The sequence below is a fragment of the Carettochelys insculpta genome, chromosome 7 (genome assembly GCF_033958435.1).
Source record: "Carettochelys insculpta isolate YL-2023 chromosome 7, ASM3395843v1, whole genome shotgun sequence".
In the NCBI taxonomy this organism is placed as follows: domain Eukaryota; kingdom Metazoa; phylum Chordata; order Testudines; family Carettochelyidae; genus Carettochelys; species Carettochelys insculpta.
The window spans coordinates 42963192-42991020 of NC_134143.1; positions in this window are offsets into that span (position 1 = coordinate 42963192).

Genomic DNA, 27829 nt, shown 5'->3' on the forward strand with positions numbered 1-27829 from the left:
TCAACCCACAGGCGGTATGGCTTTGAATAAGCTCCTAGTTGTATGGGGGAGGAGGGACAGGGCTGAGCTTTTGCCTTGCGTGCTGTTGAAAATTGGCCTGTGTGCCACACTAGGCACCCATGCCAAGGGTTGCTGACTCCTGCAATGGCTGTAGCATGTGCCATAAGGGACCAAAACGTTGCCTAAATCCTGCTCTGTCAGCAGCAGGAACTTGGGTGACATAAGAACTACTTCCCTGGCTCTCTGACAGCACCTTCTTGTGATTTCTATAAGAACTGAACAAGATCCTGCTAAAATTATCTGCAGTGTGTACCTTTGTGTGCCATTAGTTGGAAATGGGCTGAGATTATAGATGGAATAAATGACTGTATCATGAAAAGGCATGCAAAACCCTGGCTAGATTCCTTGGGCCAGCTCAGTTTTATATTACTGCCTTGGTGGGTTTGAGCCCACTAGCATGCACAATGGTAGATGACATTGGCATGTGCCCCTGCTTTGCCACATGAAGAGAGATGGCTCGTGCTTGGATACCAGGAATTAAACAGAATACTCTCTTATATGAAAGTGTTTGAAATTTATAATGACCAGAGACTGACCGTGGCAAGGAGAATGTTCCCCTAGGCATTGCTCTTTCTAGAGTACAGTTTTTAATAGCTCTGAATGATCCCCAGTCATGGAGAGATCCTGGCAATAAATATTTTGGATGTTTTCTCAGTGGAGCCAGAGGCTGTGGAGTGCTTCAGAGCTAATTGTACATAAGTAATTCTGCTGAAATAGGTTATTGTTAATAAACAAGCTCTGAAGTACAGTAGGTAAGTAGCATGGCATTATGCTGTTCCTCCACGTGGAGAGCAAGCTCCACTTCTGTCAGCTACTGAGGCAGCACTGTGGCCTGGTGTACTCTCCTGCTAATATCAGGAGCAGTGTAGTGAGGAAAGCAAGTCCTTTGAAGCTGCAGTTCTGCATTCTTTGCAACATGCCAGCAGATGAGCAGAAGCCAGTGAATACCAGGTGTTCACTTTCTATGTCTGCACATACAGATACAAATTTTGTGTCTAGAACCCTGCAGACATCTGCTTTATATCTGCAGGTATTCATCTCTGCAGCTGTGGCTGAGGATATCCATGGATCATTTTTGCAGATGAAAGTACAAATTTTGTATCTGCATCCACAGCCATATCTGCAGCAGTGAACTTCAGACAACCACATGCGCCTTGGTGGCTATAAAGAAGATATCCATGAATTTGCAGGGCTCTACAGATGAGCTGGTGAAAGTAATCCTTGCCATCTACAATAGTGGCACAGATCTCTTTCCTTCTATGTGAAGAGAAACCAGGAACCAGATTGTGACTGGGGTCTTGCCAACAAATTTCACTAGTTTAAGGTATGATTTGAATTAGATCAGTGCAGAAGGCTGTGCGGCTTTTGGTTTGAATGGCTTATTTTTGGTTAGGATGAGGCTAAACCAACATGAGCATCCATTTGGCATTTTGCCTAAAGTAAACAGGAATTTTTTACACCAGGTCAATTTACATATATGGATCAAGCCCCCAAGAGATTTATATGCCCCGACATGGATCTTGTGGGAAAGCCACAGTCCAGGACGTAGGTGCAGAAAGCAGATTTCAGTATTATTTAAATGCAAAAAGCCAAATAACGTGAGTAGGCAGGGATTAACAGCCGCAGAGAAGCAGTTAAGATACTAGGCCAGAAGATTAACCTGCTCAGGGTCGATCTTCTGGAGTTTGATTTCATACATCATCCGGTATGAATAGGTGAAATAGACCTATTGGGTTGACATTGACTCCTGTACCCTTCACAAGACATGAGAAATAAGGAAGGGCAACAGGAGAAACTCTCCCATCAACCTCCTTCAGCGAGGATGGCCACATAAGCCAAGCGCAGATACATAGATTCTAGCTGTGCAATTGCTGTAGCTAGAATTGTGTATCTGCAATCAACTTTCTTTGCCTAGTGTAGGCATAGCCTAAGAAGAATCCAGTTTAAAAAGTAGTGGTTGGGTATTAAATGGACACTGTGGGGTTTTGTTTTTGGTTTTTAATCAGCTTTCTGCCCCACACCCTTCAAGCAGCACATACTAGGTTTTTTTAATTTATTTTTTTTCTGTTTCTCTGTTGGGATGCTAGGTCTTTTGGTGTGAGAACAACACACACAGACATGGTTAGGTGTAATCATTCCACTCCCCTTTCTTTGTGCAAACAAATGCCTTTATTCCCTTTTCAGTTTCTGCTCTGCTTACTTTATGGCCATATGAAGCAGTCAGCTGGCAGTGGCTGGGAAAGTAGACACAAGCAGGGACTACTGTCACCTTTTTGTACCCTGTTTCTATCTGAAATAGAAATGCCTTTCAAACACGAAAACTGAACATATGTAGCCAATCTGAAAGGAGCCCTTCCTGACACTGGTACCCTTGTCGCCCATAAATATGTTCTATCTTGTTTCAAATGGCTGTCTCTTAGCTGTTGTCACAGACCCTAAAAGTTCAGAAATCAGCAAATGAGACCACCCAGGCTTGAGATTTTTGAAGAGTATCTTGTGTATTTGAATATGAAGTGGGTCTGTCCCACAAAAGCTCATCACCTAATAAAGTATTTTGTTAGTCTTTAAAGTGCTACTGTGCAGCTTTTTTGTTTTGACTCATCTCCACTGTGCATGTGACAATGAATGTTGCTAACTCTCCCAATGTAATACAGGACTGTGATTCTAGCTCCTGGCTGCAGAAGCTCTTGCTGGCTGCCAGATGGTGCAGCGCTTTTAGCTTTTGCCAACAATTGGAGTTAATGCTTCCCACTCCTCCCACTTTGTCCTTCAGCATGCACCTGCTCCATCTCCAGCTTGAGGCCTTCTTTACAATCCCAGCTGTGGGGGATCAGCTTCAGGGGGATTCACTTCTCCCCTTTGCCAAGTTGTGGGATCAGTTCCAAGGCCTCACCCCTTTTCCCCTCCACTCCACATCTGCTGCCCCCCCCACGCCTTCCCAGCCATCAGCCTCCAGTCTCAGATCTAGCTCCTTGCTCTGCTGTGCTTTCCTGTCCTCCCTGTATTTGTATCAGACAGTTCCTCCTCCACACTGCCTGGGCCCAGCAGGTGAGGATCACTGAGCACAGAAGAGAGCATCTCCCTTCTCTGTTCTAGCACCAGGACCTGGGATCTCCTGGGGTAACCCACAGCTGCAAACACAGGAAAAGTCCTGCGCAGGCCTGGGATGCAGCATGCGCAGTGTGGACAACAACTTCAGAGATTATAGTTTGTAAAGGGTTAGGGAGGCTCTAGTGGACAATTGCAAACTGTAGTATTGATAAGTAATTCAGCCAAATACCTCCAAGAACCCAGAGCTCAGGCACGCATCCATGGCCGCCACTTTGCGCTAGGATGTCTGTTTTGACTGTTTTATGAAGTAATGGGAAGACCTTTATCTAATTCTATCAAATTACGGACAAGTATATAATGGTCTGGTTCAAACCTAAAACACTTAAGAAATTCTAAGTGAAAGCTAAAAACTGATTTAAAAAAAAAAAAGCGGTGACTCTATTCCTATTGTGCAAAAAAGAGGCTGTATATATAAACAACGCAATTAGGTCAGGCTCAAAATTGGGTTGAATTTTAGGCACTAGTAAGCAAACTGCTAGGGAGGCTTCCTCGGCATGATCTGAAATGCAAAATCTGAAAATAATCTAGATGTAATTGGTGCCTGAAGATGAGTTAACAGGTAAAGTCTTGACAATTTAATTTTCATTGTTTCAAAATGGTGTGTATTAATTTTTGATTTTTAAAAAAATCACTACTGCTCAATAAACTTTTGGTAGCAGAAAACAATTTTACTGCCAAACTTGTCTGTCTGTGCCACTTAATTTTGTTTCTAGTGGTTCCATGCACAAAGGAAATTCAAACCATCTCACCTGAAATGAAAAGGTTGCACAGCTCTAGATTATTAATATATGACCAAAGATTCAAAAGTTCCTCTTGGCAATACACAGCAGAAATAACCATATGCAAAATCCCAATGTACGTGATACATGTGCAGCATGTCCCATGGGCCTGTTTTTTTTTTTTAACCTGAAAGTGGAGAGGCGCAGGCTCATCACATACACCTTTCCCACACAGAGTAACTAGACATTGGGGGTCAAGTCAGTAGAACTGACAGGGTGCTGCTGGCTTCCCATTTCAGCTTCTAGGCCAGGCACATGGCCACCTATTCAGCCAGGATTGTCTCCTATCTGTGCAGGAAAGTTCCTCCTGATTCAGGGTGGTGGGTGAGAGGAGAAAAGAAACACATGGGGTGGAGGGAAGAGGCATGGATGGAGTGGAGCTTTGGAGAAAAAGGTAGGATGTAGATGAGGCCTCAAGAAAGGTGGGGGCGGGGATTGGGGTGAGAGGGAGATATGGGATGATTCTGGGCCACCTTCTGGTCTCTCCAGTGTTTAAATATTGCTAGGTTGGTGACCATATACACATGGCATGTAAGGTCACCTACCGTAGGTTGCACTTCCCAAATCCAAGACTCTCTTGTCCACCAACAGAGGTGGTCTGACAGGGCCATAGATGGTCAAGGACCAGAAAGTGGTGGGGCTGGAGGTGGTACCTGTGGAGTCAGGGCTGGGGTTGGAGTGACCTCCAGCAGCCTGGCAGGGACCAAGTGGTGGCTGGCAGCCCAGCAGGGGCCAGAGGCAGGGCTAGCAGCAGCTGGGCCAGGACTGGCAGCCCCAGCTGGGCACAATAGGGGTGTCATTTAGGGTGGAAGTAGCAGGGAGGAGTGGTGGTGTGGGGGGATGGAAGTAGGGGACCCTCCCTGCTCCAGCAAATTCCCTTACTCAGGATAGGTCTGGTCCCAAGGGTGCTGGACCATGGAGGTCTAACTTGTACTTAGAAACATGTGATACTTAAGCACATAGGGCTGGAGATGTCCTATTTAAATCAATAGCAAAACACTCATTGACTACACTAGGGCCAGCTTTTCACTCATTTTTTCACTGTTGCTTTGGCTTTAGTGATGCTCATAAGCCTGCTTTGGTTACGTTTACTTACACAGCCATAACACAGTTCATCTAAACACATTCTATGTCGGGGCTGGGCAACCCACTGCTCTCTAGTCACTGACCTACTTCATTTAACTGTGTTTAAAACTTTCAGACATTAACAATTACAGTAGTGAAGAGAGGAGTATGCACAGCACACAGGGGAGCCAGGAGCTTTGCCACATGGGATTGCTCCTGCCCCTCTAGCTTCCCGCAGAAGAGAATACAGAGCACTTTACACACATGGTGAAAGACATAACCACAGTGGCTTAAAAATAAAAAGCTTGGGAGGGGTGTAATAAAAGGCAGAGGGAAATTCTGTGAGTGGGAGAGAGAATTGTTCAGAGGGGCCATGCTTGCATTTCACTCCCAGCCCCCTGTAAATCCAGGTTGAAGCTGAAGATCAGTGTATCCCAGAAGTTTTAAGGGACCAGAAGCAAAGTAAGATATTTGCTTTTTGCTAGAGCTTTGCTGTGCAGGAGGGACCTATGTGCTTTGAAACCTACTTAAATCCTTCTGAATTAATCAGATTTATGAGGCTTAATGTCTTTTCTCACAGCTTTTACAATTAGCTGCTTATGCTGCTTCACTAAGCAAATTCATTGATGCTCGACTACATTAGAAGCAGTAATGTAGGCTAGTGATTTGCCTGAGAAGACCCTGGCTGAAATGGAAAGCCACAGCAGGGACTTAGTGTGCAGAAGAAAGTACACACTATATGAGGTAATGTATTTAGGAAGTGCTAACACACAAATCACAGGAAATACATAAAAAAGAGAAAAATACATTCCATAACTAGCTGGTCTAGAATATTTAGAGAAAGGACTGAGCACAGATGACGAGACTTTTCCTGACTCTGCTATTGTATACTGAAAGCACAGCACTCCCCTGCCCCATTCTCATAAGTGCAAAAAATTTCTTTTTCTATGAAGACCTCATCCAGCTGATTCTAGGATGTAGGTTTTCCTAATGATTAGGCAGCAGTTTTGAAGTTTACTGAAGACCCCCACTTAGTGCAACTGTATAGTTCACCCTGTAAAAAAAAATGGCTAAAAAATTGCAGTGCTGCCACTTTAAAAAAAATGTAAATAACTGGTTAAATCACTCGAGTTTGAAGATATCACTTTTTATTCATTAAGTGAGGTGCTAAGAGCTGATTTTGCTGACATGGTAAATCTATAGGCCCTTGATATAATTCAATAAAGCTGTGTCTCGTTCAGGCTGGCCATTTCTACACAGGCCATGTTCCTCGAAAGTGGCATGCTAACACACAGCCTGAAATATGCTAATGAGGCACAGATGCAAATTCCCCATGCCTCATTAGCATAAGATCATGGGAATTGGCGTCCAGAAGACGTTCTTCCAGACTCCAAAATGCCATTTAGAAGCGTTGCCCCCCCCCGGGGGGTGGGGTGAGCCTATGCCCAGGTGCCAGCTAAGGGTCTGGTGGGGCAAAGGGGGTGATGCCACATCAGCAGCTACGCTAAGCAGCCAGGGCAGGCTGGGTTCTTTGGTTTGTGTTTAGTTCGGGTACAGCAGCAAGAGGACAATTACAGTTAGTAGAGGCTTTAATAATTACTTTTATTTATACAAAGATAGAAACAATTTTAAAAAAGTTCTAGACAAACTAGCTAGCTTAAACTAATACAAGTAATGTGTACACAAGAAAGGCACGTTGCAGGTGTGATTTTCACCCCTGCCTCTTAGACCTGGTGGAACCAGAGTCTGTCCCTCAATTCCTATAGGAAAAAAGTGTAATACAGCTGTAATTCTTACCCCTGCCTCCTAGATCTGGTGTGACCCAGCATCATTCTCTCAATCCCTCGGGAAGAAGTAGATACGAACCAGGCGTCCCCAGTCTTGGGAGTTAATTCCAGACCTAGCCAGCAGGTGTAGGTGATTGGAACTCAAAAGGTGTGGGCTGCCAAACCCCTTTTATAACCCTTTTGTCACATAGGCTTCTTCCTGGTCTCAAGTGGCCAATCGGGAGGAATGTGTTTGAACCCCAGGTTTCCCAGGGAAGGTGCAAGGCTCAATTTGCACCTGTGAATTGTGGACAATTGGGCACCTTTGGAGGTGATGGGCAGAGATTCCCTGTTCTTCCTGGGGCAGTGATCAGGTGTGTCAATTACCGAGATCAGCCAGAAGGGCGGCCATCAGCTAGCCCATCCACTGTCTGGTTTTCGTGTATAGTAGAGAGGCTGGGCGAGACAGCACACCTGCGTTCCCAGGACATCAAAGACTGCATGTCTCCCTTGCTTGTTTCTCTCTCTGTCTCTCCCAGTGGGGGGTGTCTTCCAGAAGAAAGGCCTTTTTCTGGAGGCCCCTTCTTCCTGAAAATTTTTGGGAAGAAGGAGCCTCCAGAAGAAGGACTTCCTTCCAGAAGACTGCGCCCCCCACACCCCCCCAAACGCCCGGGTCCACGCTTTGGAAGCTGGAAGAACGTCTTCTGGATGCCAAATCATGGGATCGTATGCTAATGAGGGACCGGGAAGTTGCATCCGTGCCTCATTAGCATATTTCAGTCATGTATTAGCATGCCACTGTTGAAGAAGCTACTGTGTCTACACTTGCATTCCTTTTTCAAAAGCGGCACACAAATGAGGTGCAGGTTTACATATCTGACACCTCATTTTCATATTCCTCTTCTGAAAGAAGAAAAGCAGTATAGATGCAGCTGTTTCAAAAGTAAACCCCCATCTCTGAACAACACCCTTCTCTTCTTTTTTTTTTTAAAATGGGAAGAAGGATTCTTTCAAAGATGGGGGTTTATGTTCAAAAGAGCCACATCTATACTACTATTCTTCTTTTGCGAAAGAATATACAAATGAGGTGTCAGCTATGTAAAGCTGCACTTTATTTGCATTTTCAATTTCCCTCATTTGCATGCCTCTTTTGAAACAGGAATGCAATTGTAGACAGCCTCATTGTTGCATTAACTATTGCAGAAAGCTAATCTTAAGTGAAGCGAAACTGTCCTGAAAGATGAGAAGGAAAAGGAAATGCCTGGACATGTTCAATCATACAAATCTATCAGATTGTTTGTCTGTGATGTGCCAAAGATGCCGCATACTCTCCCCTTATCCTATTAGGCTGGGCTCCAAAGTACAGCATACAGCATGATGAACTGTGTCAAAAGTAGGGGGAGAGTCACGCCTGCTGTTAAGTCTTTTGTTAATAGTTTTCTGAGCTGTCATAAAGGACTGGATGCAGAAAAGCAAATTTTTCCTGCTGTTCATACAGGAGCTGCAGCCCAACATTTAGGGCATCTGCCAGGTCTTTAAAGGAGGCCAATATTTCCTGTTAGGAAAGCAATTTTAAGGCACGATGCCAAAGTGTTCTTGGGATCTCCTTTTTAAACGAGGCATGAGGTTAGAAGGGTCACCGTGGGCTTTCCCCTGAGAACAAAAAGACTGATTTCAGCAGGACAAGACCAATGTTTTTCTTTTATCTTTAAAATGTTCCTAGTCAATCCCCAAGCCCTTGTCTACTCATTGGGGCTAGAACTTAGCAGAGTAGTGACAGCAGCTTTCCATTTAGCTCCTAAAACTGCTTCTTACAATTAAGATGCATATCATAAGCTGCAGATGCTGCCTGTGAGCAATCCTGAGACGCCTGAGTCATTCTTTAAGCAGATGCAGTTGTGTATTCTGCTTAGGTGTGCTCAGCTCACTGGGCCCAACGACAATTGTCTAGCAGGCCCCACAGGGGATATCATTTGCACCTTGTGGCCATAGTTACTCCCTGGCTAGGAGAGGGCACTGATCCCTCATCGTTTCTTCTTACTGCCCCTGGCTGGAGTTGGAGCTCCATGTGGGTCTTAATCTCACAAGTCCTCTTATCCTTCCAGTTAGTGTTAGCTAGTTATTTTTTTTCCTCTGGTGAGGGCATCTCCAGGATCACAAGAGTTAGACTAATTCAGACAAGAGGAACCATTCAGATGGCTAAGCTCACAATAAGACTGAACGCATTAATCAGTCTGGCATGACTTCCAGAGGGGAGATTAAATATTTTTTTCCTGAGTAAAGTATGACACATACACTCCCTTTTGTCTTCCTTATTCACAATGTCATTCAGGGCTCTACTACCTTGTCTGAATTACTGGTGTTTGGCCTCTTGCCTGAAAGCCCTGCTGGGGAGAACCTTGAGCCAAAAAAGCATTGTGAGACTGTAGCAGGCGCTCCAACTAGTTATCCCTCATTATTATCTCGCCAAATTCTGGGGGCCATATGATGCTGTCATAGCTGCCTGTGCACACGCACAAAATGTCTCAGTCCAAGCACGCCATTTAAGAGGTGATTTGATAACAAAATGGTCCATTGTGACTGAGGTGTTCTGATGAATTACATTCTAAAAGCTGCCACCGTGACCTTTGCACTTGGTTGGTTTTTTGCTTTATTCTTATGAGACCAAGTGCTAGAGCAGGTTTGCTTCAGGCTTGATGAAGGCTAAGAAGCTTTACTGAAGTCTTCTGTCATTTTTGTTGGCTCATGACACAGCACACTGACATGAGTTTGAAACAATAGGGCTTGTCTTTACTTATCCTGAAAAAAACTTGGTATAAATTCAAATTATATAATTTTGGGGAACAATTTTCACTGTGTTGTTTCAATGCCCGTAGGGGAGCCATGAAGAGACTTTCAAAGGTAGTTAGGTGCCCAGTTACTGTGGGCTTTCAATGGAAGAGAGCTGACTCTTTGCCCTCTGCATCTTTCCACCATATTCTTTTAGTTTTCATTGATTAACACCTTCCACAAAAGACATAAATTCCCTAGTAGTTTTGACATGAGCGTAACCTTTTCACACACATAGGACTGGAAGGGCCATTGAGAGCTCATCAAGTCAAGTCCCCTGAACTCATGGCAGGACTAAATATTAGCTAGACCAGCAGTTCTCAAACTGTTGGGTGGGACACCAAAGTGGGGTGTGACCCTATTTTAATGGGGGGTTAACAGTAGTGATTTAAGCTTGCTGAGGCCCTGGGCCAAACCCAACCCGCACCATGAAGACTGCTAATTTTAGTTGGCTGCATTCCTGGAAATTTCATCATATGACTTTTTATTCCATTGCTTAGTCAATGTCCAACCTCTACCTTCCTTGCTGCACTTTATGCCCCTTGCTTCTTGTGCTATCCTGAGGTTAAGGAGAACACATTTTCTCCCTCTTCCTTATAGCAACTTTTTCATGTCCTTAACTATGGTTTCCATGGCCCCCTCACCATCTTCTCTTTTTCAGACTAGCCAAACCAAATTCTTTCTTCCTTCACATGTCATGTTTTCTAGACCTTTAATAATTTTTGTTGCTCTTTGCTGGACTTTTTTTCCACTTTGGCTACATTTTTCCACCTAGCACTGGACACCATATTACACTTGAGGCGTAATCACTGCAGAGTAGAGAGGACGAATTAAGTTGATGTTGAATTTTATATTCTTTAGGGACATATGCTTATGACTATGAATATGCATAACTGGGAAAAAGCATTATGCAACATTCTCCATGTAGCATTTGGAAACCTGTACTTTGATGAATGTGTACATTCCCTTTGTATGCATGCACCATTTCCATACCTGAAATTTGGAATACTGACAATAGATTTGGGCAGCCTATCAGGAACAAGCCCAACACAAAGTTATCCACTGGCCATTAACAAGAACCAGCTGAATCAGGGAGAACTGTGTTCCTGCAGTTGTGCTATACTATCAGGCTAGGTCTACACAAGAAGCATAGCTCGACATAAGTTACTGCTGACAGGGTAATTGCCACAGAACCTCTGTCAACAAGTTGCACCTATGCGCAACTTGCTCTGTCGACAGAGAACTGCAAGAGTGCACTGCCCTCTGGTGCCAGAAAGCAGAATGGCAGCTCTGCAAAGACGACTGCCTGGCAACCAGGAGTCCTTGCTGTCCATAGAAGTGTTTTATCCTGTACTTTTTGTCAACAGTACTCTCGCCAGAGATTGTGTGTCAGATTTTTGAGGGATAATACTGTTGAGGAAAATGCCGTGTTCTCGCGAGACACTGTCACCAGAGTGCTTTAAGTGTGTAGGCTCTCCCTGAGTCATGTAGACCCAGCCCTTCTGATTCATGGGCTCTAGGGTGCTAGAAAGCCATGTGACTAGAGCACCTTATGCTGGAATCCATCCTAGTTACAGCTACAGTAGCGCATGAGTTCAAAAGGGTCCCTTTTGAAAACTATGATGCAAAAGCTGACTGTGTGAAATACAGTGTCCACACATGCTCGGAGGTGGGTGCTGCTGATCCACCCTTTTGAAAGGGCACGCTGTGCTTTCAAAGGACTGTGGTAACAATGTACCAAGTGCTCTTTCGAAAGAAAGGGCCAGGCAAGACCAGGGCCAGGGTTGCAGAGCAGACAAGCCCTTCCAGGGCCGCAGCTGGTTGCCTCCTCAAATGGCCCCACCCCAACAGCCTTGCCTGGCACAGTACAAGGCCTGTGGAGCTGCCATGAGCCCAGCAGACACTAGTGCACACAAGGCAACACAGACCAGCAGCTTGAGCGATGTGGTTACCCTGCCCTCTTCAGCAGCAGTGTCCTCCCTCCATCTCCTGTGGCCCCCCCCCCCAGCACAGCCATGGAATCCCCAAACCTGTAACTTCTCTGGAGCCGCACCCCCCCCACCAACCCCTCCCGAGGGGCTCTGCTGACTCTGCAGCTACCCCCAGTAATTCTGAGCATTGAGAGCATCTGGTCATGGGGGTAATGGGACAATGCCGTGGCGCTGGAATTGTCAGCTGATGCGGCAGACGTTCCTGGAGCTCTGTTAGTGGCTAGCCCCTGTGCTGCAGGATCAGGCTACCCAGATGCACATGCCGGCCCCATCCAAAAGAGGATTGTGACAGCTGGCTGGAAACTGGCTGCTCCCGCTAGCTACTATTCTGTGGGCCACCAGTTTGGTGTGGGCAAGGCCACAGTTGGTGGGGGGGGTCATCGTCATGGAGTTAAGGCAAGCGCAGGCCACACAGCCACCTTGTGGAGACAGCTCCCAGGAAAGCGCTGGGGAGTGGGGGCAGGGGCAGGGCGGGAGAGGTCTGGCACGCCCCGCAAGCCCTCACGGGTGCATATAGCTGCCTCATGCAGGTGGGCCGGGCAATGAATGCCATGTGCTTGCAAAGTGTGATCCATGGGGCTTTGCAGTGTGTGGGTTCCGGGCTGGTTTTGGTGCCCTAGCTGGCACCCATATTCTGATCCATGCCACGGAGCACAGCAGGGGCCACTATATAAACAGAAAGGGGTATCACTGTGTGGTGTTCCAGGCCCTGGTGGACGGCAGGGGCTAGTTCGTGGACATTTATGTGGGCTGCACCCACGATGCATGAGTGTTACTCTAGGCTGTGTCACCTACATTCCCCCAAAGGGAGGTTTCCCCCTTGGGGGTCACTACAGTACCATTGGTGGTTGCCACTTATCCTCTCCAGGCTTAGTGTGCTTCAACACTTAGCTAAACCATGCCTGAAATGTGGTGGAGCATCTCTTTAGGCAGTTGAAGGGCCGGTGGCATGCCTGGAGGTGGGCCTCTTGAACGTCCCTCATGTGGCGGGCACCTGCTGCACCCTCCATAATACTGTGGAGAGTAAGGGTGAGGCCTTCATGCAGGGGTGGGCAGCTGAGTCTGGGCTGGGCTACCAACAGCCATCCACCACTCCTAACCACCGGATCCACCAGGACAGGGTCCGTGTATGGGAGGCCCTTCATGAGCAGTTTGCTCAAGGGCCCCACTGATCATTGTCCAGGCCACCCTCAGCAGGTTCCCCCACCCACTTTCCTTTCTCCCCTCCCACTCCCCATTGCCACCCCACCTCCCACAACTCCCGTCAACAGTCCCCCTTCTAGCACACAGCACACAGGGGATGTGGGGAATATGAAGTATATTCTGTTTAAAAAAACTGTGCAGTTGCTAACATCAACATAAAACAGAACCATATAACTATATACACATGGGGAAAGGGGCAAACTATTCACATTAGGGCAGGGGACATAGATGCAGTTCATGCGGGGGGGGGCTTATTGCAGGAAAGGGGTAGAGGGCCTTGAGTCATGCTGTCCCCAGGATCCACAGTCTCTCCTGTGGCCAGCCGGATGCCCCTGCATGGGGTGTGGAGGATGGGGGAGGTAGGGCCAGGAGTCTGCCGCTGCAGGGAGATAGGCCTTGATGGAGGCCTCTTCAGGGGGGCACAGTGGGAGGGGGCAGCCAGGGCGGGAGCTCCTGGAAGAGGCTGGACACATCCCTTAGGAGGTTCCTGGTCTGCGACCTTGACCTGGCACCGGATGGAGGCGGTGCAGTAGGCAGCCCCCACACTCTGCCTCTGGCCCCTCCTGGAGCAGGTGGTGAGGCTGCCTGGTCTCTGTCCCTCACCTCTGGTGGGCTGTCTGGGACCACAGAGGGTGCAAGGCTCTTCTGGCCCTCTGATGGCGCAGCTGCAGGAATGGAAAAGAAGAGGCTATGAGTCCTGAACCCCTGCCCTGTGGGCCATACCCCATGTTCCACCCCACCCCCTGGGGCAGCAGCATGGCCCTGGGGGGATCAAGGAGGCAGAAGGGGTCCCTGAACCCTGGGGGGGGGCAACCCCCTTGCAAGGGGTAGCCCCACCCATCCCCTCCACACACAAGCAGGGCATGGGGCTAGCCATGACAGAATGCAGAAGGCCACTGGCAGCCGTGATGCCATCCCAGCCAGGGTCTGCAGGGGGCAGCGCCGGGGGGGGCCTTAGGTGGGTATTGCACCCCCTGCCCTGTGATCCAGGGTGTGCACCCTGTCAGGTACTTACCAGTGGGTCCACCGCCAAGGTCTGGGGATGCCTCACTGGCAGCGGCACAGCTGGAGGAGCGGGAGGGGAGGGCGATGACCAGCTTACCCTCCTCGCTGGACTACTCCACAGCAGGCGCAGTCTCTGGTACCAGTGGAGTGGGGCTGGCTGCGGGTCCTGGATCCGCTTCATCCCTGGGGTGGGGGCTATTCAGTGGCTGTGTCCAGGATGGCAGGTGGGACGATGGTGTCCTTGGGCCTGAGGAGGCTCTGCAGCACTTTATTAAAGGGGATAGGATGTGAGCACTGCCCCAACCAGCTGGCCAAGTCCCTAGCTCGGGCATACCTCGGCCACAGCTCCTTGACCTTACGCCTGACCTGGTCAGGAGTGCACAGAGGGTGGCCCCGGCAGGCCAGGCCACTGGCCATCCAGGCAAAAGTGACCACATTCCACTGCTTTGTGCCCATTTCCCAGAGGACTGCCTTCTCCTACCAGAGGCCTAGGAGCACCCTGAGTTCATGCTCAGTTCGGGGTCAGGGGCAGACATACACAACTTGCTTTTTCTCCATCTGGCTGGACCGCTGTGCACTCTGGGGACCGGAGGCAGGGAGGGCAGGGAGGCTCCTCAGGTGCTTGGCTGCTGGCCCATGGTGCTCCAGAGGTGCTGGGCGGGGGTGTTCTCTATGTGGTGTACAGGGACAGCACATGCAATGGCTGCTGCTGGCATGCTCTCAGCTTCCTGCAATGGGGTGGCTGGGTCCATGCAGCTTTAAGGGCTGCTGCCTCCATGGACCATAAATCACCCACAGGTGCTGGGCAGGAGAGCTCCACATCCCAGCTGACCGGTGCCATGGCAGCCCCACTCTTTCGAAAGAGCGGATCACGGCACGTCTACACGCATTTTTTCTTTCCAAAGAGGGCCTGCAATTTTGAAAGTAACTCACTAGTGTAGATGCAGCTCTTCAGTTTTGTACCCAGAATCTGCCCACCCTGAGGAAGTTCTATAGATGGTGAAAGACACATACAATGAAGGGCTGCTGCTGGCGTCACAGCTTGCCTTACCAGCCCAAGCGGGTACTTGAAAGCATCTGGAAACAAAAGGGTTGTAATGATAGGGGTGGAGGAGAACTACCAGCCCTCAGTCAGAAAGGACAGTCCTGTTCTGAGCAAGCCTTTATCTGCAATGAGAACTGAGGCAAGAAATTAGTAGGGGGTTACAAATTTTCAGTGTGTGTCAAGGTGTTTTAAGTTTAGCTTGCATGTTCTGTTTCATAACCTACATTGATCAGGCTGCTCGCTCTCATGCCCATTTATATCAAATTTCTGATACTTAACAAAATCACTTATGTATTCATAGACCCAGTGTAAATAATTACTACCTCAGGGAGGGGGGCTGTATATCTCTCGCTTTAATGTAAGAAAGGTGGGCAAGATGCACTCGCTCTGTATGAACTGTTATACAGAGTAAGGTGGCTTTATGTAGGGCTCTGATACGACTGGGGGTTGGGCACCTGGGGACTGTGCCTTCCCCTTGCGGAATTGATCTGGGTATTACTCTCCTCAGGGCTGAGATTCTACCTCTGTGCTGGAGGAGGCTGGAGGGCCTGGCTCAGCAAGCCAGTGTAAAGGGAGGAAGGTTGGCTATGGGGTATAGCAGCTCATCAAGTGACAGCCAGAGGATATCTCTGTGAGTGACCCTGTCACACTCATGTTGTGCTTATAACACTCTTGCTAACACATTCCAGAAAGATGTTTGGTTTTCTTTTTTTTTTCCCCTGACCGTGTTACTCTGTTGACTCATATTTAGCTTCTTGTATTCCACGGTCCTGTAGAGCCCTTTCTGCAGCACTCCTTCCTAGGCTGTCTTTCCCCATTTGTGTGTGTGTGCAACTGACTCTTCCTTCCTCGGTGGAGTATTTTGCATTTATCCTAAATTAATTTCATATTATTCAGCCCATTTCTCAAGTTTGTCCAGCTGAGTCTGAATTTTACTCCTATCTTCCAAAGTTTTTGAAACCTCTCCAAGCTTGGTATCAGCCACAAACTTTAGAAGTGTCCGCTGTACGCCATTATCTAAATCAGTGATGAAAATAATGAACAGGCCTGCACCCAGAACTGATCCCTGTAGGACTTCATTCATTATGCTCTTCCAGCATGACTGTGCACCATTAATAACTATTCGCCACAAATAGTTTTCCAACCAGTTTTGCACCCTCCATCAAGGTTGCATTTCCCTAGCTTGTCCATGAGAAAGTCTTATGAGACAGTAGGTAAAGCTTTTCTAAACATCAAGATATACCATGTCTAGCATTTCCCTCCAGCCGCAAGGTGTGGTACCCTGTAAAAGATAACCTTTGGGTTGGTGTGGTATGATTTGGTCTTGAAAAAGCCATGCTGTTATTTATCACTTAATTATCTTCTAGATGTTCACAAATTGGTAGCTTAATTATTTGCTCCATTATCTTTCCAGTTACAGAAGTTAAGATGACTAGTGTGTAATTCCCCAGGTTGTCCTTATTTCCCTTTTTATACCTGGGCACTACAGTTGACCTTTTCCAGTCTTCTGGAATTTCTCACAGATTCCATAGCTTTTCAAAGATAAACTCTAAGAGCTCAGCTATCTCCTCAGCTGTCTCCAGGAGGCATTTCATCAGGCCCTGGTGATGTGAAGATATTAACGAGTCAAAGTAATTTTAACTTGTTTTTTTCCTATTTTAGCTTCTGAGCCTGTCTCATTTTCACTGTTAGCCATCCAATCATCACCTCCCATTTTTTAGACTATTAGCTTTTTACAGTTTAATGAGAAAAATAAAATTAGTAAAAGGTGGGGGAAGAGAACTTCTTACAAATATATTTTACACCTTTTTTGCAATTTCACAGACATGGCTTTCCTGTGTGTCAGTTTTTAGACTCGAGCTTTTTAGCTTTCACTGTTGATAGAATAGATCTCCTGCACAGACTCTTTAGAGAACTCTCCTTTCTTGCATTACTGTGTGCAGTATCAAATTCATACAATGGTAACTGCATACTCTGTAGCACAAGTTAGAACAGGATTCTTAAACTGTATTCCATGGAACACGTAGTTGCTTCTTTTCTTCAAAGTGCTGACTGATAGCATGGTACTGAGCTCTCCCTCTAATTTCCAAGTATTATATTGCCTTAGAAACAAAAGCTAAACATAAAGTTAAATTTACTTCTCAAGATTAACTCTTTGAGGAAGCAAGTGCTGCAGTTGCTGTAAGGGTAGCATATAAACATCAATGGGAGAGGATGGGGAACTGGTAGCACGGACATCACTCATTAATCTGTTTTTTTTTTTTTTTTTTTATAAAGACTGCTGGGATCATGTTACAAGGGCATCCCAGCATCCATTTTAAAAAGGACGTTTCTAGCCCTAGTGGCTGCAGAGACAAGCTTGAAGCCCAAAGTTTCCAAAACCGGTAGCCAGGTAACACAAACTCTCTACATTTCATTTTTAAAGGCATGCAATTTTTTTTCCCCTTAAACTCCTGATTTTGGCTGGGGATAGGGCTGTCTGACCCATGTCTCCTCTGGTGGTAGGACACTTGAGGTTTTTCTGGGAAGGGGATGGTTAGGGTCCCAACTAAGTGGCAGGCGAGGGTAGGGAGAGCATAGTTCCGTATGTGAAACACTAGACACGTGGTAAAATTGCTTGGAATTAAGTGAGTTCAATGGCAACCCATTAGAACTGTGCAGTACAAACATTCAATATAACAGTAAGTTGACTGAGCACCTATTTAAACTATATACTGCATTATTGTAACAAAAAGAGGGAAACATTAAAAGCATGTACCTGCAATTGAGTGGTCCTTGCTTTAAAGAAGGGCCTACCTTGTCCTCATCTTGCTGTCTTCCAGCATGCAGGCAGCTAGTGTGAGTGCTGGTAGTGAGAAAGAGGGTGGTGCAGGAGCCAGAGCAGCAGGCTGGGGGCTTGTGGGGGAGGGCTGGGTATGTGAGTGAGCTGCTGGAAATCAGGGCTGGGTATGTGTGCAGGAGGGTGGTAGTCAGGAATAGGGGGCAGGAGTCTGGACAGGAGGCTGGGAGCAGGAAGGAGCCCTGGGGTGGGAACAGTGTAATCCATTTGATATTTTTGCAGCAGTATAAAAAAAGAGAATGAAACCTACTAGGTCAATTTTATACCCACACCCCCATTTCAATTTCATTGGAGTCAGTGGATTTATAACAAATAAATTACGGCGCCGGTTTGCTTCCTTGCTGCCGCCTTTGGGCCACCCCTTCCTTTCCCCAACCCCTGCAGTCCTGGCCTAGTTAGCTCCCTTAGCTGTAGCCTCATGGTTCAAATACTCCTTCCGAAACACATACTAAAACTTTATGTAAATCATTTATCTGAAAATCCAACTTTAATTGAAAAGTCAACCAAATAAACAGGAGCTACTGTCACGATCTTCCAGTTTTTAATTTACCATGCATCAATTAGTAAAGTAACAAGGAATATTTTTTAAAAAAAATTACTGCTCTGTTTTCAGATAGCTACAAAACTCCTAAAGAATTATGTTGTAATTAAAAAGAACAAAAAACAAAAAATAAAACTTATTTCCCTTCTAAACCATTAACACCTATGCAAAGTGGGGCAGTGCCTCACCTTTTCCCACCTCCTCTCGAAGAGGGGGTGGGGGGGCTGTGGCTCTGGCCTTTAAAAGAAGGCACAGGCAAAAAGAATGGAGCAGGGATTTAGCCTCGCCAAAGTGTGTGTGTGTGGGGGGCTCCACCTGCCACACCTGCCTGAGCAATTCAACAGGGTCTGCAGCTCCCAGGCCCCTTTTAAATTGTCAGGGGGTCCTGGGCACTTTCCCCATCCATCAATCAGTGGGCCAGGTTGAGCCTCCTCCCACATTCCAACCCCTGGGCTTCAGCCTGAAGCCCCTCCTGCTGCACCCCAAGCCCTTCATCCCAGGTTCTAATTCAAAGCATGCACTCCTATCCGGAGCACCTTTATTCCATCTCATACTCCAGCCTTCTGGCTCAGCCTGACCCCCCACTCCAATATTCTGAACCCATGATTTTTGTGCCCATCCCAGATCCTATGGGCCCCCACAAAAATCTAATAGCCCTGGCCTCTAGAAGAGTTAATCCATCCATACCAGCTCAGCCCCATGATTCACCTTCTTTGTCCCATTCTTCCTGTCTCTGCTCCCTCCTGAGCCCTGTCCTCCATCCTTCATGGGACTCCTCCAAATCCATGATCCCCCAGCTCACTCCTGGTCTGGATCAAGTTGCCTTTTACTCCCAAGACTTGGCTGTTTGCGCTACCTATTCGAGACCAAGCTAAGTGTAACTACCCAGCAGCTGTCTCAACTTTCTCCCAAGTGGCTGCCCCTCTTTCCCCACCATAGGGCCCTGCCCTCCCTATCCCAATCCTATTACCTGCCAGTAGTGTATATAGCGGGGGGCAGGGGTTGCAGGGGGGAAATATCTGAGACACAGCCGCCTCTGTCTTTCTCAGGCAGTGGGAGCTGGAAGCGGAGTGCACAGCAGCCTCACTCTGCTCCTCCTCCCCCCCCCCCCCCGAATTGCCCTCGGGGGGCTGCTGGTAATAGCATGTTTAAACAAGCCCTTTAAAGAGCCTGCCCACCTCCTCCAGCCTCTCCGGCTAGCTCTTGAAACAGCCAGCCTCTGCTGCTTAACATGCTGTCTCTTTAAAATTCAGTCCCTGCTTTGCAGCATACAGGACAATTAGCTTGTTTTTTAAAATAAAGTTGGTACGCTCTCCAGGGAGCTAAAAAAAGGGACAGTCCCAGTTAAAACAGGACAGATGGTCACCTTGAGTGGGGCGGGGGGTCATTGATTTTGGGCTGGGGATTCTGAATTGCTGTCACTGGGCCTGCTTTTTCACTATTTGTTTTTAACAGCAAACTCAATACTCAAAACACTAGCCTCTTGGACTCCCCTTCCTATTTAAGTACATATCATTCAAATTGGGTATTAGCTGCCAACTCATTGTCTCTGTATGGCTGCGTCTACACGTGCACGCTACTTCGAAGTAGCGGCACTAACTTCGAAATAGCGCCCGTCACGTCTACACGTGTTGGGCGCTATTTCGAAGTTGAAATCGACGTTAGGCGGCGAGACGTCGAAGTCGCTAACCCCATGAGCGGATGGGAATAGCGCCCTACTTCGACGTTCAACATCGAAGTAGGGACGTGTAGACGATCCGCGTCCCGCAACATCGAAATAGTGGGGTCCTCCATGGCGGCCATCAGCTGGGGGGTTGAGAGATACTCTCTCTCCAGCCCTTGCGGGGCTCTGTGGTCACCGTGGGCAGCAGCCCTTAGCCCAGGGCTTCTGGCTGCTGCTGCTGCAGCTGGGGGTCCGTGCTGCATATACAGGGTTTGCAACTAGTTGTTGGCTCTGTGTATCTTGCACTGTTTAATGAAAGTGTGTCTGGGAGGGGCCCTTTAAGGGAGCGACTTGCTGTTGAGTCCGCCCCGTGACCCTGTCTGCAGCTGTGCCTGGCTCCCTTATTTCGATGTGTGCTACTTTGGCGTGTAGACGTTCCCTCGCTGTGCCTATTTCGATGTTGGGCTGAGCAACGTCGAAGTTGAACATCGACGTTGCCAGCCCTGGAGGACGTGTAGACGTTATTCATCGAAATAGACTATTTCGATGTCGCAACATCGAAATAAGCTATTTCGAAGTTGGGTGCACGTGTAGACGTAGCCTATGAGAGATATCTATTCCTGCATCAGGTTTATTCAGACATGGATGATTCCCACATCTCTGTGCTGCTGATGGATTATGTTACACCCTAATCTACTGAATAGCTGCTACTTCTCCCAACTATTGAGTTTGTGCCAGCTGATAACTGTCTTAAAAAACAAAAGGAAGGAAGTAGGAAAAAACTCCCCCCCCACACACAAAACACCCTATTTGTGTGGTGTTAAAACCAGGCCACATCTAGCATCCTAATCACTTTTCAGGATTAATTAAGAGGTAATGTTTGCTGCAAAGAAGTAGATGAGGCAATAAACGGTATTGCAGATGACTAAATGCCAAAGCAAAGCTGATCAAGGCACCTGATAAAAGTCATTTATTGCTTTGAATATCCCTCCACCAGTCACATTAATCTTCCTGTCCACTATGACAAATCACAAGCAAAAGAAATAAGACAAGTTTTCTTGCCTTTTGAGATGCAAAGATTTGAGATGAGCTTCATCCAAATAAATGAATCTGGATAAATCCATTGCTCATGGAAAATTCCACTCTGGATCTGATCTGAGCCTTACTGCTGTAGTTTCTCTCAGTGTCTGGACATGTTCTGTTGCTGCTTTTTTCCAGAACTGGCCTAACACCCTTCTTTGTAGCTGAGACACTGGTGAATAACTGGGGGAAGTAATGGTTAAGGTGTGTAGTGTGGCCAATGTAGAAATGGAGAACTATTTGGACATAGTATTTAGGCCTAGCTTTACCATCGTACCTAGGAATGAGATTCACAAAGCTATTTAGGTTCCTAAGTACTGAATTTAGGTACTTAAGTCCCCAATTTTGCTTCCATTGCGATCCACACAACACCTGCTGACCGCTGTAATTATCTAAACTCACCTGATGTCTAAATTTTTAGAGTTAAATTCTCTGGCGTGCATATGTTTCTGCCAATGGGCAATCATTCTACTGCTTCCTTGGAGGCATCTCCTAGTTTATCTTCTGACTAAGGCACAGAATAATTCACAAACAATGGAAGATAAGAGCATGTCCACGTATGCGACAAATGAAGTCTAACTGAGTAGGCATGCTCAGAGGTCACAGACCCTGTCTCAGTCAAATTCTAGCCACAGGAAGAGGTGGTGGTTGTTGTGGGTTCTGTCACAACCCTTAACTCCTTTCATGCATCCAAGCCTCAGGCCATAAGCAGCATGAGTATAGAATTTACTCAAAGGAGTCCATGGTCTTTGCTGAAAAAATTCTTCCTCGTCCTCAAAAATCTTGTCAATGTGGGTTTCCTGTGGCACTGGCAGTGGGTGTGTGGCATGTAGAGTAACTGCTACTACTCTGTAATGATGTAGGGTGTGCCCATGGAAACTGAAAGTCACCCATTTTGGAAGGCAGGGGCTTTAGAGAGAAGGGCCATCATAAACGATGGGTGGCAGAAGTTTACAGCAAGCACTCATTGTGTGGATTTGAGGTTTAAATTAAAATCTTTTAAGAGTTAAATACAAGCTCTTTAGACCTCATAGAGAAAAATATCACGTAGCACTAGAAGTGCGTGGTTAGAGAGCAAGCTGAAAGAAGGCCTGAAATCATCACCAGCATGAAGGTTTGGAGTAACAGAAGCAGCATGAAAGTGGTTCAAACAATGGCTGTGCTGCTAATTCTGCCATCAAGTTGGGGCACAACAGAATGCCACATTGCGTATCTGAGTTTGAACTAGACCACCTTTGCTACCAGAGTTTCTGGGCAGCAATTCTGTTCCTAAGGCCAGGACACTCACCCCTCTTTTTCAGTCTTGCCCCTTCCCTTGCTGGTGAGAACAATGGGATCATTCCAAAGTGCATCTCCTTATCCCCACCCTCCAAAAGATTTTGCAAGACTAATGAACTGTAATGTGTTAATTTACTTTTCTTGCAGGCATGTTCACAGCCCTTCTTCAGGCTATAAATAAAAGGAGGCACAGCCAAAGAGTGATGTAGTCACAAGAACACAGAGTACAGCATAATTTTATATACAATTAATTGCTGCTGAATCTGAGCCAGCCATGAGAAGCCTGAAATCCTGACCAGAATTTGTAAGCTTTTACAAGGGTAACAAAGGAAGCAGAAGTACCAACTCTGCTTTCCATCACTTCCTCACCTCCCTCTTGCTAGCACACAAAGTTTTATTTGTTTTACACAGTGCCCAAACCTGTGAGTATTAAGTCTGAGAAGAGAAAAGTTTTGGTGGACAGGCAGGGTTGCTTTGCCTGGTGAATATGATGCTAACCCATACAAAACTTCTAAGGACTCTGGCTGTGTTTTGACTTGCTGCTTGCATGAATTTCATCCATTATATGGCTATACTCTGAAACATGGGTATTTGAAATAGCTGAAAACCAGACATAGAGGGCAAGGGCATTGAGTGAGGGATCAGCCTGGGACAGCTATAGAGGTGTATGCAGAGGTCTTCTGGGGTACATCAACTCAGCTAAATATTTGTCTAGTTTTACAACAAGCTACATTAAAAAGTACTAGCTAAGTCAGTACAAACTAAAAGTTCCTATAGAAAATGGCATATTTATACTGCTTTATATATTATATGATACAATAATTATATTCAAATTGATTTTTAATTATATGGTAAAATGAGAAAGTAAACAATTTTTGACTAAAAGTGGCCTGTGGCACTTTTCTTGTGCACCTTACTTTCCACCTTGCCTAAAACAACTTGCTTACAAAAGCAGACCTAAAAATATAAACCAGACTTCTGAAAGGAGTATGGGAGTTTGGACCCATTGAGAACCAATGTTCTGAGTTATTTGTTGTTGAGGAAGAGTGAAGTTATTAAGGAGTGAAAGGTTTGAATACAAATATACCAACCTGGATAATTCTCCCCAAATTTGAGATTCTGTCTCCAGGGCAACCTGACTTAATTATTCCTATTTTAAACAAGTTTGGCACAGGGAAGGGAAGAGTTGTCACATGGATTATAGGGGCCTGAAAAATCTTTGTGAAATATTGTTGAGTGCCTACAGGCTTTTCATGGATATTTCCAGAAGCTGTTTGTTCTTAACTTTTGCCAATATTGCTGTACGCTTCCTTATCAAGCTCACTGAAAGGTGCTAGGACTGGTGGTTCTGCTTCTTTGCATGATGTGGTTATCAATGTGTTCATTTCTTCAGGTCCTCTTTCCCCATGAACATTTTTAGGATAGCTTTGCTAATAAGCCACAGACTAGGCGCACACTAAACAACTCTGATTCTGTGACTCAGCTGTGCAATAATAGTTCGTTCCACTCCTGCTAGCCAGTGCTACACAGTATTTTCCCTACTGAAGCTCTTGGGGTACCACTCACTGCACCTGTAACCTTGATTGGAGCCCAAACCTGCTACCATCCACACAGAGCAATCTCTGAGCTTGGCTTAAACCACTTTGCAATCCTTGGCTAAGTTGCTCAAATGATGGTATTTCTCCACTGTCTTCCCACAATTCCCCCACAAGGACACACAGACATACTCTTTCACAACTGACAGGAAAAGAGATGGCCAGTGACTCAGAACCAGACCAATGACCCTCAACAGCTCAGTTCCACTAGCCTAATGAGTGACATTGGTGAAGTAGCATCAACTCTCTGCGCATCAGTTCCTTTCCAATTCCTTGTCCAATCTCTCTCTCACCACCCCCAGCTTCCAGTCACACCATTCCTCACAGTGTTTCCCCACCTCCCTGTAACTCCCAGGCTCATTTGTCAACCTGTTCCCCTTCCCCAATCCTCTGGATCTGGTTCTTGTCCCCCTAGCATGTGAACAGATTTCTCCTCTAAGATGTCTTGGCCCACTGAGGGGCGAAGGGGACACAATGCACAGGTGAGAGAATTTACATGCTTTCTGTTTTGGAGCCCAGAGCAACAACTGCAGGAAAACTCCTGTTCAGCCCTGAACTGGAGTAAGGCCTGTGTGGGTGAAATCTAAGGGATTCAGCAGCTAAAAATTAAAGTCTCTACTCATTGTGAGAACTGCAATTTTTCAAAGGCTTGTAACTTGGTCAAAATTGGGCAGATTCTTATGGGAATAGCATAATGTTCATGTCTGTCAAGGTCAAATTTCAAAGGATGGGTGAACTAGAACACCACAAAGAAGATGGCATGATGATTTTTTAAACATGGGCAGAACAATGCATTTTTCCCCCCACTCGTTTTGTCACTGGAAATGGATACACTGTTTTTTTTGTTTTTGTTTTTAAAAAAAGCCAAAAATAATAACAGCTTCGCATATAACATTACACTCTCCAGAAATGAAGTCCTGCACCCATGGGAATCGTACTGGATTTGTCACTCCAAACAATTTTACTTACTGCAGAAAATCTATTTTTACTTCTGCTTGAAGTGTAGAGGTTCTGGGGTTCACAGGAGACACTGTAACTGTAAACCATTATTTGCCTCTTTTCCAAGAAAATATCCATTGCTGCCATGTTTATAGCTTGTATGTGAGCAAAATAAGCTTAGAAACAAGCTGCAGCTTTGTCAGATGTCAGTGAAGTTCTTAACATATTGGTGCAGTGTTCTGCATTTGCTAGACTCAGGGTTTGTTGTTTTTTTTTTTAAATCTTTTACTTGTGGTCATAGTCTCTATGACATGAAAGCCCACAACTAGAAGTTGCGATCTTACTCAAGAGTTTCTATTCTACTAAAGCAATTTCTTCCCAGCTACAAAGTTTCTCTGTCCCTCCAGCCCCAAGCAGCAACTAGCTTACCAAGCTCAAAAGACATTCCTGACAGTAGTCAAATTGCTGAAACCACTAATGCAAGAGTTTTAATGGGTTGTGCATTCTGAGTGCAGAGAAATCCTGTCGGACCCTGGGGAAGCACACCCATAGTTGGAATGAAGAACACATCCTGTCAAGAGGAAACATAAAAATAGCAATATAGGAATGTGAAAAGAATTAGAGTTCTATTAAAAGAGGCAACCAGACCACGAGTGTCCTGGCAACCTTCATTCCCTTCCTTGTCACCAAACTGATTCAAGTATTGTCCTGTGTGGCTTGGAGGTCTGGTGGACAACAGTTGTCTCTACTGTTCTTGACTATTGGAGCAGCTCTTTCCCACCCTTCCTAAAAATTCTTGTGCACACATGTCAAAATGCCCTTTGCCAGCTCTCCTATATTCATAGGATAGGCTCATTTGATCCAAAATCCTGAAGAAATCTCATATGTCAGTATCCAATCGTTCCAGTTAAAAATAGAAATGCACTATAAAAAGCTGAACATACACTGTCATACGGATACTGAAAAATCATCATCTAAATTAAGCACCTCAAACTAAAAATGGCAAATACTGAATAGTTTTAGGACATGCAGTTTGCGCAGCTTTACTGATATATGAAGAAATGTATTTTTTTATTTTCAAAATAAGATTTTAATTTTTAAGTTTGTGTCTAATGAAGTCTTGTCTGTAACTGTTTGGTGCAGATGCAACATTACATTCAGGCACAACACAATTTTAGGATAGCTTATTGTATAAAGACAAAATTTCAAATATCCCCAAAAGAAAAATATTAATAGGTCTACAAGATGGGGCTAGAAATTGATTGTGCAACAAGTAAAATAGCTTGACTTCATTTAAATTCCAGTCAATTCAAAACCAGCATAGTAATGTTTCTAGAGCCTTTATTAAGAAAGTCAGTAAGAAACTGAATCAGCAAGAATAGAGCTGAGTTTGTTTAAGCAGAAATAATAAACTAGACATGGAAGAGGGACATTAAATCATTCCTCTCCCATCCTGTTAATGTAGAATTTTCCCCTACATTTCATTTTCTAGTGCTTTGCCCAATCAATTTTAAAAACCCACAATTCAATCACTTCTCTTAAGAAGCTACTTCAAAACCAAGTACAGGTACACATCCTGACAGCAGGATGTTTCCCTAATGTTCACTCTGTATTTTTCTTCTGTTCATTTGGCTCCAGAACTCCTATTTTTATCCATGTGCACTATGCCAAGTAATTCATTTTCTGTCTAAGGCTGATGCAAGTCAATTATCTGTAGACAAACAGATACTTTGGAGCATAAGCTTTTGTGGGCAAAGACCCGCTTCCCGTGAAAGCTTATGCTCCAAAATATCTGTTAGTCTATGAGATGCCACAGGACTTGTTGTTTTTGAAGATATAGACTAACTCGGCTGCCCCTCTGATACTTGTAGATATGTATCAGAGAGGTAGCCATGTTAGTCTATCTTCAAAAACAAGAAGTCCTGTGGCACCTGATAACAGATATTTGGAGTATAAGCTTTCATGGGGAAAGGCCTGCTTCATCAGATGCATGAGTGGAGGTGGGGTTCAGAGGAGGATTTAGAATCATAGACGAGTAGGACTGGAAGGGACCCTCGAGAGGCCATCGAGTCCAGCCCCCTGGCAGCACTCAGTAAAGGGGAGGGCCAGAGCTGACAAGGTCTATTCAGTCAGGGTGGAAATGGCCTATTATCGGTAGTATACATCAAGAGAGGAGAAATAAGTCAGATAAGTCAGGGGGGATGTGACTCATTGTCAGATTGTAATGTGGAGGTATGAACATCAAGAGCAGAGAAACTGCTTTTGTAAGGGGCCAACCACTCCCAGTCTCTGTTTAATCCTTGGTTGATGGACTCAAATTTGCAAATGAATTGCAGCTCAGAGATTTCTCTCTCCATTTTATTTTTGAAAATTTTTTGTTTTAGGACTGCTCGTTTTAAATCTGTTACTGAATGTCCAGGGAGATTGAAGTGTTCTCCTACAGATTTTTGTATGTTACCATTCCTGATGTCTGATTTATGTCCATTTATTCTTTTATGTGGAGACAGTCCAATCTGGCCAATGTAAATTGCAGTGGGGCATTGCTGGCACATGATGGCATATATTATATTAGTAGATGTGCAGGTGAAAGAGCCCCTGAAGGTGTGGTTGATATAAGGTCCTGTAATGATAATCGCTGCTGTAGATATGTGAGCAGAGTTAACAGTGAGGTTTGTTGTAGGGATTGGTTCCAGGTTTAGAATTACTGTGTTGTGGTCTATAGTTGCTGGTGAGGATTTGTTGAAGGTTGGCAGGCTGTCTGTAGGCAAGGACAGGCCTGCCTCTCACGGTCTGTCTGTAAGAGTGAAGGATCACTCTCCAGAATGGGTTGCAGATCACTGATGATGCACTGGAGAGGCTTTAGCTGGAGGCTGTATGCGATGGCCAGTAGTGTTCTTGTTTCCTTGTGAGGCCTGTCTTGCAGCAGGTGGCTTCTGGGTACACATCTGTCTCTGTCAATCTGTTTCTTTACTTCCTTAGGTGGGTATTGTAATTTCAGGAAAGCTTGGTAAAGGTTTTGTAAATGTTTGTCTGACAGGTC